Raw genomic sequence first — 15,922 nt, 5'->3', positions numbered from 1 at the left:
GTCAAAAGCATTTGAAACCACTTTTTATGCCGGCTGCAGAAATCAACTTTGATTAATTGCTGCAGCCAGCAAAAACAAACAAGGCGTGGGCTTGCTTTGAATTCAACAGATTCTGGCTTCTGGAGAAATATAATAGCAAGTGTCGTGAGGCACCTTATGCACTTCATTGAAAGGAACTGCTCCGTATTGCACTCCATCAAACGTTTGTTATGCAAGTTTCATGGACAAGATATAACTTTGGAAAAGAAAAGAAAATGTCCAAGGATCTAAAGCAGTCATTTTGATGATGATATTGACCCTTATGCCAATTGTATGTACTCTTCCCCTAAATGCAAGGACAGTAATCTCACGCCAATATCGTCTAACTTCTTTGGCTGCTGTGGGAAGAATTTTGAGATGGGAGCTTTTTTTTTTAAAAAACAGAATTGACATCACAGAAAGAGGCTCCATACGTCCTCCTCCCAGTTCACCTCACCCGATCTGCATGTCATTCGCTGGTTTTCTCCCTCGGCTCCTCCCTCTGCGACTGGATCCGGAACTTCCTAACCCACAGGCCACAATCCGTAAGGATAGGCAACAACACCTCCTCCATGATTATCCTCAACACTGATGCCCCACAAGGCTGTGTCCTCAGCCCCCTACTATATTCCTTATGCACCTATGACTGTGTGGCCAAATTCCCCTCCAACTCGATTTTCAAATTTGCTGATGACACCACCGCCGTTGGTCAGATCTCAAACAATGATGAGACAGAGTACAGGAATGAGTTAGAGAATCTGGTGAACTGATGTGACAACAATAATCTCTCTCTTAATATCAACAAAACGAAGGAGATTGTCATTGACTTCAGGAAGCGTAGTGGAGAACATGCCCCTGTCTACATCAATGGGAATGAAGTAGAAAGGGTTGAGAGCTTCAAGTTTTTAGGTGTCCAGATCACCAACAGCCTATCCAGGTCCCCCCATGCTGACACTATAGTTAAGATAGCCCACCAACGACTCTAATTTCTCAGAAGACTAAGGAAATTTGCCATGTCAGCGACAACTCTCACCAACGTCTACAGATGCACCATAGAAAGCATTCTTTTTGGTTGTATCACAGCTTGGTATGGATCCTGCTCTGCCCAAGACCGCAAGAAACTACAAAAGGTCGTGAATGTAGCCCAGTCCATCACACAAACCAGCCTCCCATCCATTGACTGACTCTATCTATAATTCCCGCAGCCTCGGAAAGGCAGCCAGCATAATTAAGGACCCCACGTACCCCCGGCATACTCTCTTCCACCTTCTTCTGTCAGGAAAAAGATACCTCACGTACCAACTGACTCAAGAACAGCTTCTTCCCTTCTGCCATCAGACTTTTGAATGGACCTACCTCGTATTAAGTTGACCTTTTCGCTACATCCTAGCTATGACTGTAACATTATATTCTGCAGTCTCCTTCCTTCTCTATGTATAGTATATGTTGTCTGTACAGCATGCAAGAAACAATACTCTTCACTGTATACTAATACATGTGACAATAATAAATCAAATCACAATCAAATCGGGTACTCGTTTAACTACCCCTATGCTGTTCACCTCAACCACTCCACAACATTAACAATCCTCAAATAAAGAGCTTTCTCCTTAATTCCCTATTGCGTTTAATAGCGATCATCTCATGTTTATGAACCCTGGATTTGGCCATTTCCACAGGTAGAAACGCCTTCTCTGCGTCCACACCATTAAACCCTGGCATCCTCTTATCAATCTCCACCAGGTCACCACTCAGCCTTCGCATTTCTAGCCTAAAGAGCCCAGCTTCATGCAGAGTTATCTCAGTGCTCTTACATGGAAGGGGGCTTCCTTCGAGCCAGAATTGAACCAGCGACCTAAGAATGTCAGTTTTTAATCATCTACAGTCCTCCACTCTACCAGCTGAGCTATCGAAGGAGAGGCCCTCAGTGCTCTTACATTGCAACAGCCCTCAAAAACAAAACTACAGTGATAGATGCTGAACGAGATCCATCGCTGCTGCTGCCTTTTGCAATCTCACGTCTCTCAGCGAGCGGAGACACCGGTAAATCCTGCAGCGGAATAGCTGTGAAGGGAGTAAGCGAGGCGAAGAATTTGAGAACGTCTAAAAGTGAAAAAGCTAGAGCTGAAATGGGTGTTATTTCCTTGTCACCATAGCGGATGTGATAGAACAGCTTATCACTTGCAACCATGTTTTTTTCAGGCACAATTCAACACCTCCGTTGCAACAATAACTTGCACTGAGATAGCACCTTCAATGTAGTCAAATGCTATCAAACATAATCAGCTAGCGAGCCATGTAATGAGATTTTAGGGCAGCTCACCAAAAGCTTGGTCAATTAAGGTGGAGAGGGGGGTGGAGGGGGGTGGAGAGGGGCGGCGCAGCCTCACAGCGCCGGGGAGCCGGGTTCAATCCCGACCTTGGGTGCCTGTCCGTGTGGGGTTTGCACTTTCTCCCCGCGTCTGCGTGGATTTCATCCGGGTGCTCCGGCTTTCTCACACAGTCACAAAATATGCACGTTAGGTGGGGGAGTGGGCCTAGGCAGGGTGCTTTTTCAGAGGGTTGGTGCAGACTCGATGGGCTGAATGGCCACCTTCTGCACTGTAAGGATTCTATAGCTGGAGAGATTTTGGGGAGAAATTAACGAACTTAGTATCTCAAAGCATGGCCACCGATGTAGGAGCGGATTTCCAACTGACAACCTGTGTTCTAGGATTTTGCTAATATTGATGATCTTCAGTTTGATGACCTTTTACTCTGTTTAAGAATAATTCGTAACAAGCACTTTGGGTTGCTTGTCAAATAGGAGGGCTTCTTGACACTTGCACATTAAAGCCATGAGAAAATATGCAGCTGGGTTAGATAATTACACACACTCCCAGAAGATGGAGCTCTTCAACTTTCCAACATCAGGTGGTCACAATCTCATGGATCTTTATAAAAATGCAAAGTACTTCACAAACCACAAGAGCTCCTAATTGTTGCCATTGCTAACTTTTTAAAAAACTTCATCTGTGATGACCTCTGACTTCAGGCATACAGTTGCTATTGTAGACAAAGATCCAAATAAAGTCACATTCCGTTCCATTCATAATAGAGGAAGCTTTTTGAATAAAGCCCAGAAATCAATTTAAACTACACTGAGACATTCACAAATACAAAGACATTAAGAGCTCAAGTAGACCATCAAGTACCACATCAAAGGGTTTCAAAAATTTTAAACCCAAGTTTCAGGGTAAATTATTGTTGGCAAAAATATTGCCGTGTTTCTGGTTGCATTTCTTTTCCTAGAAATGTGCACTTTTCATCCCTTTTTCTCTGAAGTGACTTTTTTTTAAATCTGGAAAGAACCAATGCGGTAAAATGCAGCAAGACACAGGGTAAACACTCCCTTCAGTTTGCCTCAACAATATACCTCAACCACAATATCCTCCCAACAGCAAGTCTGCTGTTCCACAGGGAACTGGGGCAAGTCTGCTGTTCCACAGGGAACTGGGGCAAGTCTGCTGTTCCACAGGGAACTGGGGCAAGTCTGCTGTTCCACAGGGAACTAGGGCAAGTCTGCTGTCCCTCGGGGAACTGGGGTAAGTCTACTGTCCCTCGGGGAACTGGGATGAGTCTGCTGTCCCTCGGGGAACTGGGATGAGTCTGCTGTCCCTCGGGGAACTGGGATGAGTCTGCTGTCCCTCGGGGAACTGGGATGAGTCTGCTGTCCCTCGGGGAACTGGGATGAGTCTGCTGTCCCTCGGGGAACTGGGATGAGTCTGCTGTTCCTCGGGGAACTGGGATGAGTCTGCTGTCCCTCGGGGAACTGGGATGAGTCTGCTGTCCCTCGGGGAACTGGGATGAGTCTGCTGTCCCTCGGGGAACTGGGGTAAGTCTGCTGTCCCTCGGGGAACTGGGGTAAGTCTGCTGTCCCTCGGGGAACTGGGGTAAGTCTGCTGTCCCTCGGGGAACTGGGATGAGTCTGCTGTCCCTCGGGGAACTGGGATGAGTCTGCTGTCCCTCGGGGAACTGGGATGAGTCTGCTGTCCCTCGGGGAACTGGGATGAGTCTGCTGTTCCTCGGGGAACTGGGATGAGTCTGCTGTCCCTCGGGGAACTGGGATGAGTCTGCTGTCCCTCGGGGAACTGGGATGAGTCTGCTGTTCCTCGGGGAACTGGGATGAGTCTGCTGTTCCTCGGGGAACTGGGATGAGTCTGCTGTCCCTCGGGGAACTGGGATGGGTCTGCTGTTCCTTGGGGAACTGGGATGGGTCTGCTGTTCCTCGGGGAACTGGGGTAAGTCTGGTGTCCCTCGGGGAACTGGGATGAGTCTGCTGTCCCTCGGGGAACTGGGATGAGTCTGCTGTTCCTCGGGGAACTGGGATGAGTCTGCTGTCCCTCGGGGAACTGGGATGAGTCTGCTGTTCCTCGGGGAACTGGGGTAAGTCTGCTGTCCCTCGGGGAACTGGGATGGGTCTGCTGTCCCTCGGGGAACTGGGGTAAGTCTGGTGTCCCTCGGGGAACTGGGATGAGTCTGCTGTCCCTCGGGGAACTGGGATGAGTCTGCTGTCCCTCGGGGAACTGGGATGAGTCTGCTGTCCCTCGGGGAACTGGGATGAGTCTGCTGTCCCTCGGGGAACTGGGATGAGTCTGCTGTCCCTCGGGGAACTGGGATGAGTCTGCTGTCCCTCGGGGAACTGGGATGAGTCTGCTGTTCCTCGGGGAACTGGGATGAGTCTGCTGTCCCTCGGGGAACTGGGATGAGTCTGCTGTTCCTCGGGGAACTGGGATGAGTCTGCTGTCCCTCGGGGAACTGGGATGAGTCTGCTGTTCCTCGGGGAACTGGGGTAAGTCTGCTGTTCCTCGGGGAACTGGGGTAAGTCTGCTGTTCCTCGGGGAACTGGGGTAAGTCTGCTGTCCCTCGGGGAACTGGGATGAGTCTGCTGTTCCTCGGGGAACTGGGATGAGTCTGCTGTTCCTCGGGGAACTGGGATGAGTCTGCTGTCCCTTGGGGAACTGGGATGAGTCTGCTGTCCCTCGGGGAACTGGGGTAAGTCTGCTGTCCCTCGAGGAACTGGGGTAAGTCTGCTGTTCCTCGGGGAACTGGGGTAAATCTGCTGTCCCTCGGGGAACTGGGATGAGTCTGCTGTCCCTCGGGGAACTGGGATGAGTCTGCTGTCCCTCGGGGAACTGGGGTAAGTCTGTTGTTCCTTGGGGAACTGGGATGAGTCTGCTGTCCCTCGGGGAACTGGGATGAGTCTGCTGTTCCTCGGGGAACTGGGATGAGTCTGCTGTCCCTCGGGGAACTGGGATGAGTCTGCTGTCCCTCGGGGAACTGGGATGAGTCTGCTGTTCCTCGGGGAACTGGGATGAGTCTGCTGTTCCTCGGGGAACTGGGATGAGTCTGCTGTCCCTCGGGGAACTGGGATGGGCCTGCTGTTCCTTGGGGAACTGGGATGGGTCTGCTGTTCCTCGGGGAACTGGGGTAAGTCTGGTGTCCCTCGGGGAACTGGGATGAGTCTGCTGTCCCTCGGAGAACTGGGATGAGTCTGCTGTCCCTCGGGGAACTGGGATGAGTCTGCTGTCCCTCGGGGAACTGGGATGAGTCTGCTGTTCCTCGGGGAACTGGGATGAGTCTGCTGTCCCTCGGGGAACTGGGATGAGTCTGCTGTTCCTCGGGGAACTGGGGTAAGTCTGCTGTCCCTCGGGGAACTGGGATGGGTCTGCTGTCCCTCGGGGAACTGGGGTAAGTCTGGTGTCCCTCGGGGAACTGGGATGAGTCTGCTGTCCCTCGGGGAACTGGGATGAGTCTGCTGTCCCTCGGGGAACTGGGATGGGTCTGCTGTCCCTCGGGGAACTGGGGTAAGTCTGGTGTCCCTCGGGGAACTGGGATGAGTCTGCTGTTCCTCGGGGAACTGGGGTAAGTCTGCTGTTCCTCGGGGAACTGGGATGGGTCTGCTGTTCCTCGGGGAACTGGGATGGGTCTGCTGTTCCTCGGGGAACTGGGATGAGTCTGCTGTCCCTCGGGGAACTGGGATGAGTCTGCTGTCCCTCGGGGAACTGGGATGAGTCTGCTGTCCCTCGGGGAACTGGGATGAGTCTGCTGTTCCTCAGGGAACTGGGATGAGTCTGCTGTCCCTCGGGGAACTGGGATGAGTCTGCTGTCCCTCGGGGAACTGGGATGAGTCTGCTGAAACTCATGCGTCAGTCAGCAGAGTAGATTTTCACCCCAGTAGCCATGGCTGAACACTCATTTGAGAAATAAAGACGAGTGTGTGACTCGCTCCACTCCACAGTCCCCTCAATAACAGTGGGCAAGGCAGGGTAAGGTATACCCAAGAGATATCAATCCTTTCAAGAGAATTACCATTCAGATGATACAAGAGGACCAAAAAGTTCCTCTGAAGAAGATAACCTTGCTGGCTGTTATTTTTCTCTCTTCCTGTCAGCATCAGTAGTAATACCCACTCCAGCCAGCAACAAATGGTGGATTCAACGCTGTTTGAGAAACACTTAAAATATTCCCCATTTGTTGTATTATTAATGCACAACCCAAGAGTTTTAAACAAGTTCAGAACCATCTTCTGCAGGCTCTGGTGCTGTTCAGTTTCAAACTCTGCTGAAGGGGCAGAAACCTTCGGCGAAGGTAAATGCACATGATTGAGATCCTGAGACTTGTACGTTAAAGCTTGAGCACGTAGGATTTTAACTATTTATATTTCCAAGTATTGCCCTAAATGGTGATGCTCCATCATGCAGGCTTGCTGTTTACAAGAGTATTTCTTCTAGGTTGCTCGCAGAGAGTCTCTTACCACGTGACTACACACATCACACACTGGGCAGTGCCACCCTCCAGTTCCATATTAATGCTTGCTCTGCCGAGCAACATTACGCTACAATGCATTCAGGAACATATCATCACATTAGTTCAAAGCAGAGATGCATAGACTAATACATAGACGGACAGCTGCATAGCCACGATCAGGCAGAGAGATAAACATAAACAAGCACAGAGCGAGAGATGCATAGACTCGCTTAGGAGGAGGGATACTCATCGACAAGCTGAGATAGTGTGAGAGATTCACGGACTAGCTCAGAGAGAGTGAGACACAGACTGGCTCAGAGAGTGAGGGAGATACAGACAAGCTCCGAGACTGAGAGTGACACAGACTGGCTCAGAGAGTGAGACACAGACTGGCTCAGAGAGGGAGACACAGACTGGCTCAGAGTGAGACACAGACTGGCTCAGAGTGAGACACAGACTGGCTCAGAGAGTGAGACACAGACTGGCTCAGAGAGTGAGACACAGACTGGCTCAGAGAGTGAGACACAGACTGGCTCAGAGAGTGAGACACAGACTGGCTCAGAGAGTGAGACACAGACTGGCTCAGAGAGTGAGGCACAGACTGGCTCAGAGAGTGAGACACAGACTGGCTCAGAGAGTGAGACACAGACTGGCTCAGAGAGTGAGACACAGACTGGCTCAGAGTGAGACACAGACTGGCTCAGAGTGAGACACAGACTGGCTCAGAGAGTGAGACACAGACTGGCTCAGAGAGTGAGACACCAACTGGCTCAGAGAGAGACACAGACTGGCTCAGAGAGAGACACAGACTGGCTCAGAGAGTGAGACACAGACTGGCTCAGAGAGTGAGACACAGACTGGCTCAGAGAGTGAGACACAGACTAGCTCAGAGACTGAGACACAGACTAGCTCAGAGACTGAGACACAGACTGGCTCAGAGAGTGAGACACCAACTGGCTCAGAGAGAGACACAGACTGGCTCAGAGAGTGAGACACAGACTGGCTCAGAGAGTGAGACACAGACTGGCTCAGAGAGTGAGACACAGACTGGCTCAGAGAGTGAGACACAGACTGGCTCAGAGTGAGACACAGACTGGCTCAGAGAGTGAGACACAGACTGGCTCAGAGAGTGAGACACAGACTGGCTCAGAGAGACACAGACTAGCTCAGAGAGTGAGACACAGACTGGCTCAGAGAGTGAGTCACAGACTGGCCCAGAGAGTGAGACACTGACTGGCTCAGAGAGTGAGACACTGACTGGCTCAGAGACTGAGACACAGACTGGCTCAGAGAGTGAGACACAGACTGGCTCAGAGAGTGAGACACTGACTGGCTCAGAGACTGAGACACAGACTGGCTCAGAGAGTAAGACACTGACTGGCTCAGAGACTGAGACACAGACTGGCTCAGAGAGTGAGACACAGACTGTCTCAGAGAGTGAGACACAGACTGGCTCAGAGAGTGAGACACAGACTAGCTCAGAGAGTGAGACACAGACTGGCTCAGAGAGAGAGACACAGACTAGCTCAGAGTGAGACACAGACTGGCTCAGAGAGTGAGACACAGACTATCTCAGAGTGAGAGGCACAGACTGGCTCAGAGAGTGAGACACAGACTAGCTCAGAGACTGAGACACAGACTAGCTCAGAGACTGAGACACAGACTGGCTCAGAGACTGAGACACAGACTGGCTCAGAGACTGAGACACAGACTGGCTCAGAGAGTGAGACACAGACTGGCTCAGAGAGTGAGACACAGACTGGCTCAGAGACTGAGACACAGACTGGCTCAGAGAGTGAGACACAGACTGGCTCAGAGAGTGAGACACAGACTGGCTCAGAGAGTGAGACACAGACTGGCTCAGAGACTGAGACACAGACTGGCTCAGAGACTGAGACACAGACTGGCTCAGAGACTGAGACACAGACTGGCTCAGAGACTGAGACACAGACTGGCTCAGAGACTGAGACACAGACTGGCTCAGAGAGTGAGACACAGACTGGCTCAGAGAGTGAGACACAGACTGGCTCAGAGAGTGAGACACAGACTGGCTCAGAGAGTGAGACACTGACTGGCTCAGAGAGTGAGACACAGACTGGCTCAGAGAGTGAGACACAGACTGGCTCAGAGAGTGAGACACAGACTAGCTCAGAGTGAGACACAGACTGGCTCAGAGAGTGAGACACAGACTGGCTCAGAGAGAGACAGACTGGCTCAGAGAGTGAGACACAGACTGGCTCAGAGAGTGAGACACAGACTGGCTCAGAGAGTGAGACACAGACTGGCTCAGAGACTGAGACACAGACTGGCTCAGAGACTGAGACACAGACTGGCTCAGAGACTGAGACACAGACTGGCTCAGAGACTGAGACACAGACTGGCTCAGAGAGTGAGACACAGACTGGCTCAGAGAGTGAGACACAGACTGGCTCAGAGAGTGAGACACAGACTGGCTCAGAGAGTGAGACACTGACTGGCTCAGAGAGTGAGACACTGACTGGCTCAGAGAGTGAGACACAGACTGGCTCAGAGAGTGAGACACTGACTGGCTCAGAGAGTGAGACACAGACTAGCTCAGAGAGTGAGACACAGACTGGCTCAGAGAGTGAGACACAGACTGGCTCAGAGAGTGAGACACAGACTGGCTCAGAGAGTGAGACACAGATTGGCTCAGAGAGTGAGACACAGACTGGCTCAGAGAGAGAGAGACTAGCTCAGAGTGAGGGAGACACAGACTGGCTCAGAGAGGAGAGAGAGAAAGTGACACTTGGACTCAGAGAGGTGAATTGCTGTGGCTGACTGAGTGGAATGCCAGCAGTCGGTCTATTCCTGCTACATCCATCCTACATCACTTTGAGGAAAGCTCAGAGGGCAGAGAGAGAGACTCAGACTCGCTCAGAGAGTGAGAGAGATTTATTCTGGCTGTTTTTAAAGTGAACATGGAGAACCAGGAACGGCTCTCTCTTTCCTTCGTTACTACATTGACCATCCTCTACCAAGCTTCTCTAAGATGGGAGAAGTGGAACAGGCTATGTTATTTTCAATGAGAGAAACAAAAAATGCAAAATAATGAAGATGGAAGAAATCTCAATCAAAACAGAAATCGCTGGAAACGGGTAGCAGTTCAGGGAGCCTTAGTTGGATGAAGTTAATGTTACAGACTAGGTCATTTTACAGTGTGGACCTTTCACCTGAATGAACTTCCAGCATTTCCCATTTCTGCTTCAATTAGAGAGAAGGTTCCCAACTCAGATCCAAAATGCCCCAATTCACCCAGGACACCTGCAACATGAAAGATGTCTTGTCGTCGGACAGAGAAGCTGGTTCACTGACCAATAGGGAGGGTTCACACTATTTGTCTGAACTTTCCTGTGGCCTCAATGCTGATGCTAATTTAATCCCAGTGAAAACCACCTCTATCTGGCCGGCACGGTGGCACAGTGGTTAACACTGTTACCTCACAGCGCCAGGGACCCAGGTTCAATTCCGGCTTTGGATGACTGTCTGTGTGGAATTTGTACTTTTTCTCCGTGTCTGCGTAGGTTTCCTCTGAGTGTTCCAGCTTCTTCCCACAGTCCAAAGATGTGCAGGTTAGCTGGGTTACAGGGTGTGGTGAATGTATAACATATAAATACACACTGTATATTACTGTGTCCCTGTGGGCTCTGTCTGTGAGCCGTTGTGCGGCTCTGCCCACAGGGGGAGATGAGGAGAATGTACAGGGCTCTGCCCTTGGCTCCACCCCCAGCAGGAAGTATAAAGTGCAGCGGTCTTACGGGCCCACCTTCAGTTCAGTTAGTCGCAGGCAGGCTCAGTTGTAAGTCGATTAAAGCCACAGTTTACTTCACTCGCGTCTTTGAATGAATTGATGGTCGCTTCAATTTAATCGACTTTAAAAAACTACCATGGAATCAGCCCTCAAACCTGATCGACTGGAACTCGATCCACAGGCCGCAGAAGCAAAATAAATATTTTTGCATTGGCTTCGGTGCTTCAAGGCCTACCTGGCTGCGTCGACTACCTCCGCTGTTACAGAAGAACAGAAACTCAGTCTTCTCCACGCAAGGGTGAGCCATCGTATTTCAACTCAACTTGATGTTACTGACTCTTATACCGAGGCCCTCGATATACTCGACCGCCTGTACGTGCAGCCCATGAATGAAGTTTATGCGCGGCACATGTTTACAACTCGCCGCCAGCGCCCTGCAGAGTCGCTAGAAGATTACCTGCGCGACCTTGAAGCTCTAGGATGAGAATGTAACTTCCAGGCCGTGACAGCCTCCCAGCACATGGAACTCGCCGTCCGAGACGTGTATGTTGCAGTGGTCCGATCCAATAATGTGCGCCAACGTCTACTCGAGAAAGGGGCCCAGAACCTGGAGGACACGGTAAAACTAGTGACCTCATTAGAGGTCGCTTTCCAAAGTTTAAATTTGTTCCCGGCCGATCACGCGACACCATCATGGACCCCCGACCAGAGACTGCCTCAGGCCTGCGCCACGCGGCCACCCGCCCAACACGGAGGGCTATCGTGCCACTTTTGCGGCCAGCCCCAACACTCCCGGCAGCACTGCCCGGCCCGCAATGCGACCTGCAGCAGCTGCGGGCAGAAAGGGCACTTTGAGAAGGTCTGCCTGGCCAAAACTAAAAACTCCCAACTCCAACTCGAAGGCTAACCAGAACACTCGCCCCTCCAACTCACAGGCCCGCAGACCCCGCAATGTGGCAGCGTGTCTTCCGACTCCGCCTCCGCAAAACATGTGCGACTCATGGGGGCCACCATCTTGGGCGTCAACTTCCTCGCCGCCCGCCACGTGCGATCTACAGGGGCGGCCATCTTGGACGCCATCTTCCTCACTGCCCGCTGCGTGCGATCAACGGGGGCCGCCATCTTGGCCATCATCTGATATGCCACTCGACGACTACGACCTCCGCGGAAAGTCATCACAATGCCGCTCCAGCACCGCTGACCACGCCACTGACTACCCGCAGCTCAGTGCAGTCACTTTGGACCAGTCGCGGCCAAAGCACCTCAAGAGCTCCATGATGTCCGTCCAAATCAACGGATACGAGACACCGTGCCCCTTCGACTCCGGGAGCACCGAGAGCTTCGTTCACCCAGACCTGGTAAGGCGCTGCTCGCTTCCGATATTTCCGACACAGCAAACTATCTCCCTCGGGGTCACACTCCATCCAGATACAAGGGCGCACTATTGCGACGCTAACAGTACAGGGCGCCAACTACACCAACTCCCAATTGTATGTACTCCCAGACCTCTGCGCCCCACTCCTGCTAGGACTGGATTTCCAGTGTAACCTCAGGAGCCTAACACTCGGCTTCGGTGGACCCCTACCCCCTCTCACTATATGCAGTTTAGCAACACTAAAAATCAACCCCCCTCCACTCTTCGCTAATCTCACCGCTAACTGCAAGCCAGTGGCCACTCACAGCAGGAGGTATAGCCTGCAGGACAGGGTATTTATTAGATCCGAAGTCCAGCGGCTCTTACGTGAGGGAGTCATAGAGGCCAGTAATAGCCCCTGGAGAGCTCAGGTGGTGGTCGTCAAGACCAGAAAAGTTCTGGATGGTGGTTGATTACAGCCAGACCATTAACCGGTTCACGCACCTCGATGCGTACCCCCTCCCCCGGATTGCAGACATGGTAAATCAGATCGCCCAGTACCGCATCTTCTCCACGGTGGATCTGAAGTCTGCATACCACAGCTCCCAATCCGCCCGGAGGACCGCCACTACACGGATTTCGAGGCAGACGCTGCCATTTCCATTTCCTCCGGGTTCCCTTTGGAGTCACGAATGGGGTTTCCGTGTTCCAATGAGCAATGGACCAAATGGTGGACCAGTACGGGCTGCGGGCCACTTTTCCGTACCTGGATAACGTCACCATCTGCGGCCATGACCAGCAGGACCACGACGCCAACCTCCACCAATTTTTCCAAACCGCCCAAAAACTCAACCTCACCTATATGCAGCAGGGTAGCATGGTGGTTAGCATAAATGCTTCACAGCTCCAGGGTCCCAGGTTCGATTCCCGGCTGGGTCACTGTCTGTGTGGAGTCTGCACGTCCTCCCCCTGTGTGCGTGGGTTTCCTCCGGGTGCTCCGGTTTCCTCCCACAGTCCAAAGATGTGCGGGTTAGGTGGATTGGCCATGATAAATTGCCTGTAGTGTCCTAATAAAAGTAAGGTTAAGGGGGGTTCTTGGGTTACGGGTATAGGGTGGATATGTGGGTTTGAGTAGGGTGATCATGGCTCGGCACAACATTGAGGGCCGAAGGGCCTGTTCTGTGCTGTACTGTTCTATGTTCTATATAATAAGGAGAGATGCTTTTTCCGCACAACCAGACGAGCCATCCTCGGCTACGTCGTGCAAAACGGGGTTGGGGCCCGACCCTGACCGTACGCTCCCCCTCTTACAACTCCCTCTCCCTCACTTTTCCAGGGCACTCAAGAGATGCCTCGGATTTTTCTCATACTACGCCCAGTGGGTCCCCCAGTATGCGGACAAGGCTACACTCTTCCCACTGTCAGCCGAGGCCCGACAGGCCTTCAATTGCACCAAGGAGGACATCGCCAAAGCCGCCATGCGGGCGGTGGATGAATCCGTCCCATTTCAGGTGGAGAGCGACGCCTCAGAGGTCACTCTCGCTGCCACTCTGAACCAGGCAGGGAGGCCAGTAGCGTTCTTTTCCCGAACCCTCTCCGCTTCGGAACTTTGACACTCCTCAGTCGAAAAGGAAGCCCAAGCCATTGTGGAAGCCGTATGGCACTGGAGGCACTACCTCGCTGGTAGGAGGTTTACCCTCATCACTGACCAGAGATCGGTTGCCTTTATGTTTGATAACTCGCAGCGGAGTGAAATCAAAAATGACAAAATCTTGCGGTGGAGGATCAAACTCTCCACCTATAATTATGATATTGTATACCGTCCGGGGAAGCTCAATGAGCCCCCAGATGCCCTGTCCCGCGGCACATGCACCAGCGCGCAAGATGACCGACTACAGGCTATCCACAATGACCTCTGCCATCCGGGGGTCACACGGCTCGCCCACTACATCAAGGCCAGCAATCTGCCTTTCTTGACCGAGGAGGTTAAAGCTGTCACCAGGAATTGCCCGATCTGCGCGGAGTGTAAACCACACTTCTATAGACCAGACAAGGCCCACCTGGTCAAGGCATCCCAGCCCTTTGAACGACTGAGTATTGATTTCAAAGGGCCCCTCCCCTCGACCAACCGTAACATCTATTTTCTCAATATTATAGATGAATTCTCTCGCTTCCCGTTTGCCATCCCATGCCCCGATATGACCTCCCATACAGTCATCAGAGCCCTGGATAGTGTCTTCACCCTGTTCGGTTTCCCCAGCTACGTCCACAGTGACAGGGGTTCATCCTTCATGAGCGACGATCTGCGTCAGTACCTGCTCGACAAGGGCATTGCCTCGAGCAGGACTACCAGCTATAACCCCAGGGGGAACTGGCAGGTGGAGAGGGAGAACGCGATGGTCTGAAAGACCGTCCTACTGACCCTACGGTCCAGGAATCTCCCAACTTCCCACTGGCAGGAGGTCCTCCCCAATGCGCTCCATGCAATTAGGTCCCTCCTGTGTACGGTCACAAATCAGACTCCTCACGATCGATTATTTGTCTTCCCTAGGGGCACTACCACAGGGGCCTCGCTTCCATCCTGGTTGAGGACACCGGGCGCTGTCCTCCTTCGGAAGCACGTCCGGACACATAAAACGGACCCACTGGTAGAGAGGGTCCTACTCCTGCATTTAAACCCCCACTATGCGTTTGTCGAACACCCCGATGGCCGACAGGACACTGTTTCCCTCCGGGACCTGGCACCTGCAGGATCTACCACTACCACTACCGCCGAGGTACCCCTCAAACTACACCCCACCCGACCTCCCACGCCCTGCGCCCCTGCACCTACAGGCTTCCTGCGCCCCCTTTCACCCGTCACACCGGTCCGCAGATACGAAGCTCTGGAAGAACCACCCCCGGAGTCCACCCTCGGATTCACACCGAACATCTGTTCTCAGCCATCCGAAGCGGCTGCATTTCCAGTGCTCCGTCGGTCCCAACACACGATTCGAGCGCCGGACCGACTGAACTTATAGATCCGTCACCCCCGCCGGTCTTGATTTTTTTTACCAGGGGGTGAATGTGGTGAATGTATAACATATAAATCCACACTGCATATTACTGTGTCCCTGTGGGCTCTGTCTGTGAGCCGTTGCGCGGCTCTGCCCACAGGGGGAGATGAGGAGAATGTACAGGGCTCCGCCCTTGGCTCCACCCCCAGCAGGAAGTATAAAGTGCTGCGGTCTTACGAGCCCGCCTTCAGTTCAGTTAGTCGCAGGCAGGCTCAGTTGTAAGTCGATTAAAGCCACAGTTTACCTCACTCGTGTCTTTGAATGAATTGATGGTCACATCACAGGGAAAAGGCGAGGGAGTAGGCCTAATTAGGCTGCTCTTTCAGAGAGTCAGTGCAGGCCCAACGGGATGATTGCCTCCTACAGCACTCTAGGAATCCTATGTTTCTATTTGATTCTACCTCCAGGATTAAGACTTCCCAAACTTTATTCCCCGAGAACCTTTACAGCCGACAAGACAGAGAAAGAGATAAGATTTTATTCTACCAACCTATGATGAATTGTAATCGAGGTCCCAGAAATCAAATGTTAATTCTGCGCAATTACTGAAAAGTTTTATGTGTTTCAGCTATGTATCAACTTTCAAGTGGTGTTAACGGATCTTTAAACAGATTAAATTTCCACGTTAAACGAAAATGGTCAAAGGAGTTCGGAACTTCGAAGCAAAATCCATCAGTCATGAAAGGTAATATAAAATGAATATAAAATGATACAATTCTGACCATGACCTTTGTCGATGGTTGTAACAATTCACCTGATTCACTAATGTCCTTTGTGGAAGGAAATCTGCTGTCTTTACCCGGTCTGACCTACATGTGACTCCAGACCCACAGCAATGTGGTTGATGCTTAAATGCCCCCTGAAAAGGCCCAGCAAGCCATTCAGTTCAAGGACAATTAGGGATGGGCAATAAATGCTGATCGAGCCAGCAACGCC

The 15,922-nt window shown here is 51.8% G+C and overlaps 1 protein-coding gene and 1 non-coding gene across 5 annotated transcripts in view; both read right to left on the bottom strand.

The window, feature by feature from the left end:
- ralgps1 (Ral GEF with PH domain and SH3 binding motif 1) overlaps positions 1-15,922 on the bottom strand; it is a 723,987-nt gene that overhangs the window by 11,107 nt on the left and 696,958 nt on the right. The gene's annotated exons all lie outside the window — the stretch shown is intronic.
- trnay-gua lies at positions 1,846-1,934 on the bottom strand. Its single transcript is given in 2 exon segments — positions 1,846-1,881; positions 1,898-1,934. It is a non-coding gene; the product is annotated as a tRNA-Tyr (tRNA).

This window comes from Scyliorhinus canicula, chromosome 21, assembly GCF_902713615.1.
Source record: "Scyliorhinus canicula chromosome 21, sScyCan1.1, whole genome shotgun sequence".
In the NCBI taxonomy this organism is placed as follows: domain Eukaryota; kingdom Metazoa; phylum Chordata; class Chondrichthyes; order Carcharhiniformes; family Scyliorhinidae; genus Scyliorhinus; species Scyliorhinus canicula.
Note: the sequence above shows the minus strand (reverse complement) of the source record. Positions and strands in the feature narration are given on the sequence as shown.